This window comes from Phoenix dactylifera, chromosome 7 (genome assembly GCF_009389715.1).
Source record: "Phoenix dactylifera cultivar Barhee BC4 chromosome 7, palm_55x_up_171113_PBpolish2nd_filt_p, whole genome shotgun sequence".
In the NCBI taxonomy this organism is placed as follows: domain Eukaryota; kingdom Viridiplantae; phylum Streptophyta; class Magnoliopsida; order Arecales; family Arecaceae; genus Phoenix; species Phoenix dactylifera.
Window position 1 is genome coordinate 10,058,735 of NC_052398.1, and position 5,511 is coordinate 10,064,245.

Sequence of the window (5,511 nt, forward strand, 5' to 3'; positions counted from 1 at the left end):
GTCAACACACCCATTTGTATGAGAGTTCCATTTATTCCATGGGTAACTTGGCACACCTATATCTACACCCTCATATTTTCATTTTAGGTACCCAAACTTGCTTGGGTCCTTGATGGTTAGTGCATATGGTTCCTTTTGGAATCCAAATTTGTTTAATAGTAACAACTTTACTGTTGCCCAGAGATGGCCACCCAAGAGGGGGGTGAATTGGGTGTTTTAAAACTTTTTGACTAATTAAAAATAAAACACGCAAATGTAAGAACTAAAGTAAAGATAGAGGGATGAGAACAGTCAATCGCAAACACAAGATTTTATAGTGGTTCGGAGCTTCCACTACTCCTACATCCACTCCCCAAAGCACCTTTGGAAATTTCCACTATAATCCAAGATTACAGTCCGGTAGTTTTGCGAGTGCACTACCCAACTCGTTGTTTTACACCGGGCTAACAACAAACCCTATAACTCCCAATTTCACCTAAGCTTGGGACGCCTTTCCCTTGTTCCAAGTCCCTTGACTGGAACAAGCACAATATTGAAAGAGTTTTACAAACGATTGGAAATCTCTAAATAAGCAAATATAACAATGATAAACTTTAAAACCCGGAAGAATCCTTTTGCCGTTGCGTGGGAAATGATGATTCTTCCGATGTGGATCGCGTAGGCTTGAGTGTGAGCTTTGAATGCCGAGCGGAAGAGAGTAGTTGAGCTTGAAATCAGTTGGGAAACTCGAAAGCACTTGATTTCTTCACTTGAATGCACTAACTCCCTTGAACCTCTTTTTCTTTCTTCTCTCTAGAATGATCTTGCTTTGGGTTGGTGAGAAGTTGTTGAGAAGCACTTAGGAGCTCCCTTTTATAGCCCAAAAAGCAAATATAGCCGTTAGAGATAAAGTAAAAGAGATTTGAAATTCAAACCAAACCTGCAAAAGTTGTCAGTCGCGTCCCAGGCGCTCCGGAGACGTCTCCGCTTCAACACGAGACGTCTCGGCTGTATAAATTTACTTTTCACTTTGTTTGGGGTCGACTCGGCACTTTATGGGGACGACTCCGATGATGAACGGTTTGAATCCTTGTTTTTCTGTTTTTCTGAGAGGGTCGCATCGGCGCTTTACAGGGACGTCTCGGCTTGTTTGCACTTTTTGCATGGGGACGACTCCGCTGCCTTGGGGACGACTCCGTCGTTATAACTCCGAAAAACATGTCTTCTGGAATTCTCTGAGAGAGTCGACTCCGCTCTTTCAGGGGACGTCTCCGCTGCCTTAACTCCGAAAAAGACATCCTCTGGAAAACCCTGAGAGAGTCGACTCCGCTACACTGGGGACGACTCGGAAACTCAGCTTTTTAACTTGCGGGGACGACTCCGCGTACTGTGGGGACGGCTCGCGCGTATCACTTGAAATCTGCCTTTCTGCCGCCACTGAGAGAGTCGACTCCGCTACTGAGAAAGTCGACTCCGACCCTGCGAGACGCCTCGCCAGGTGCCGGGGACGTCTCCAAGTGTGCCAGTTCTTCCTGTTTGTGCCAGAGACGTCTCTGAGACTATCCGGAGACGTCTCGGCTGTCCCTGATCTGTTTTCTTCATCTCAAAAATTCTTCAATAAATCCTTAAAAATTATGGGAACTTGCCTAGACATTTCTTAACAATATTCTTAATAAAACACATGAATTCCTCAATTAAATTGTTAAGATAAATGGAATTATACTCTAGTGTTTTGTATTCATCAAAATCCATTAGGGGGTCAACAATCTCTCCCTTTTTGATGATGACAAAACACTGAGTATATGCAAAATTCGAATTTTAAACATATACACAGTATTTGATCAGATGTACAAGTCTAATGTTTTGATTAGAGCTAGATACAATGTGCATAATTTAAAATAGTCAATTTTCAGTTCTATCCTTATGCATAAAATTAATCTTAATAGCTCTTGAGCAATTTTAGCATATCAACTGAATTTGAATCAAGTTAAAATGAAATATTGATGCTAAAGATAATTAAAAGCTAAGTTCTTTTTGACTCCCCCTTTCTTTTCCAGAAGGGCAATTATCTTAAAGCCAATATTCTTCAATTTTATCTTTTCTAATTCAACTTTGGAGTATGAATTTCGTATTTTGCATTCCAATGTATCCAATATCCATATTGGTTCTACTCCCCCTTTTTGCATTTCATAATTAAGTTCTACTCCATATACTCCATATATATATATATCTACTTTATTTTCCCATAAATTTTGCATTCCAATGTATCTAATATCCATATTGGGTCTACTCAATATATAAGTTCTATTATATCTACTCCCCCTTTTTGTCATCAACAATGAAGGGGACAAATTATCCTTAGGTGCTTAAAGCATACTTCCTAGTAAAATTCAGCATATTTCCATGAACCACTCAAGGATATTCAAGTTGTGCTCCCCTTGTCCAAGTTATTTCTATTAATGAATTTAGTCATTCATATCACTCCCCCTTTGTTTTGGTATTCATTTCAGACTCCTCTTTTTGTTAATCATAGTTATCACAAGATGTGCTCCCCCTGTGTCATATGCATTAATAAGTTGTGTTAAATTTTACCACTTAAGGCATGCTATGAGATTTTTATGGCACATCACAATCACAGAATCACATACACAGAGTTAGCAATGTACACAAAGTTTCAAAAGAAATTGTATTCATGTATCATTGTAAACCTTTGAAGTCAGTACAAAGTTAAGAGAAGAAATCATTACAAGTATTGATTTTTAATACAAAAAGTGTTTCAAAATAGCCTAGGGTTTACAAAAAGAAGATCCCTAGATGTCTACAAAATGTCCCTCATCGGCGACGTTGCTCATAAGCCCTAGCAGCTGCATCTATGAAAGCATTGATGGAATCTAGCAGTGTTCTGAATTGATCTCCCTGTGACTGATGGAAGGCTGCCACTAGTGCTTCAAATTCTATGGTTGCCCTTTCAATTCTTCCTCTAAGTTGGGCAACCAAGGTGCCCACATTTCCTCCAGGGCTTGTCAACTCTTGAAGGCTATTTGAGATGCTCCTCAAGTCATCCTTTAGCTCGATGGATCTGAAGGTTTGGGTGGCACTCACACCAACTAGTTCTTGTGCTGTAGCTTCTATTTGAGCTCTAATTTCCTTCAGCTCTTGTAGAATCCCTTCATGTGAAGCTCTGATGGGGGCCAACTCAGTAGAGATCATCGATCTCATTTCCTCCCTCATTTGCTGGCATATCACAGATGCTAAAGTGCGCATCTGGTCTTCGGATAGGGAGAAGGGCCCACTGACTGGAGGAGGTGGTGGCATGGATGTGGAAGGTCCAGCTGAGCTGGAGGGTACATCAGGATAGTCCATGTGGCTATGTGGAGGAGAGTGGTGGTCAGACTCCTTATGTGGGATCTCAGGCTCTAGGGTTTGAACTTTTCTTTTTGGTACCTTGACCCAAGACCCATCTATCTTTTGAAACTCCATTCTTCGCATTGTGCCCTCATTATAATAGTCGGTGTTTCTCAAGGGTTTTGCAGGCTCATTTTCTGGAATGGGAACTATAAAGTGTTTGAAGAGTAGGGTAAAAATCATGCCATAGGGTATACTAAACCTAGAATACCTATGACATAGAGCAATGTAGTTCAACATAAGTCTAGGGAGGTTTAGAGGAATCCCTAGTAGGATATGGTGCATGATAACTAAATCTCGCTCCGAAACAAAATCGAAGCGACCGGTTTTAGGAAACAAGACCCGGTTGACAATACTTAGAAGTAGTCTCATTTCGGCATTTAGGTCTTGGGAGTTGACTACATCAAGAGGGCCGCAGTCCTCTCTTCCTAGAAGCAAGTTTAGGGCTATTTTCCTTTGGGGATGTGAGGTCGGAGCCTCACCATCTTTAGGAATTTGCAGAACAGTGGATAGAATATCCTCATTAATTTCTACCAATGTCCCCCGGACATATGCAGTGTACCCTAAGTCCCCTAAGGCCATATTGCTAAATAGTTCTCTAACTAGGCCGGGGTAGGTCGAGGTATTGAGGGTACAAAGGTATTCCCACCCTTGGGCACGGAGTCTCTCTCCAATAGAGAACCCCTCACTATCTAGAAATGCAAAGTCTATGTACCTACCGGTCGTCACTGTGCGATTTGCACAGGAAATGGTTGTGGTTGGCGGAGCAACCAGAGGAGACGGCGCGGAAGGTTCTTCCCTCCGTTCCTCACCGTCGGCCGCTGCCCTAGGACGCCTCCCACCGGTCCTCCTAGCTCTTTTAGGTGCCATTGAATGGAAAACCTAGGGAAATGAGGAGGAAGAGGCTAGGGTTTGTGTTGGAGAGAAAATGGAGGCTAGGGTTTTTGTTTTTGTCGGGGATGAAAGGGATAGCTCGGGTCGGCTCGAGCTGTTTCGACCTATTTTAAAAACCCTCGTTCGGTCCCCGAGACGTCTCCGCGACTAAGGCGAGACGTTTCGCCGGGGGGGGACGTCTCTGCGATTTGCCAGAGACATCTCCGGCACTGAAAAATTTCAGACTGATTTTTATCTTTTTCCAATTTGTTTCATTTAATCACACTAATTATGATTTCTTTAGGTGAATACAGAATGAGTTTGTTTGTGATCCTCCCCCTTAATAATACATCCTATAGAGGTTTGATAATGATTTTTGAGTTATTAATGTTGAAATGAGGAATGTTTGACCAAATTTCGAATACCTATGAAATAGGCTCTGAAAATATCTCTATGAAGAGTCCAAGGGAGGGTAACCATCCTCCGGAAAGTCAAACAGTTCGTCATTTAGCTTAGATGGATTCATGCTTTCACTTATGTTGACCTTGAGGTGGATTACTAGTTTTTTGAGTAGCAAGGCATTGCAATACAAGTTGAATTTATTTGCTAGGGTCATACAAGCTCAAAGCATTTCTTAAGAAGTTGAACCTATCTTTACAAAGGGGCTTTGTAAAGATATCGGCCAATTGATTTTCAGTACATACATATTCAATCATCACATCATTTTTCAGCACATGATCCCTAATAAAATGATGTCTAATCTCTATATGCTTTGATTTAGAGTGTTGGACAGGATTTTTTGTTAAATTAATTGCACTTGTATTATCACATTTAATTGGTATGTTGTCCATTTTGATGCCGAAGTCTTCAAGTTGTTGCTTAATCCAAAGAACTTGGGCACAACAGCTTCCAGCTGCAATGTACTCAGCCTCAGCTGTGGACAAGGCAACTGAATTTTGTTTCTTGCTAAACCAAGAAACCAAATTAGCACCCAAGAATTGACATGTGCCACTTGTGCTTTTTCTGTCGAGTTTGCACCCGGCAAAATCAGCATCGGAATAAGCAATTAAATTTATGTCAGATTGTTTAGAATACCATAAGCCTACATTAGATGTCCCTACTAGATATCTAAAAATTCTTTTAACAGCTTGCAAGTGTGATTCCTTAGGACATGCTTGGTATCTAGCACACATACAAACACTGAATAATATATCTGGTCTACTAGCAGTAAGGTAAAGTAAAGAGCCTATCATA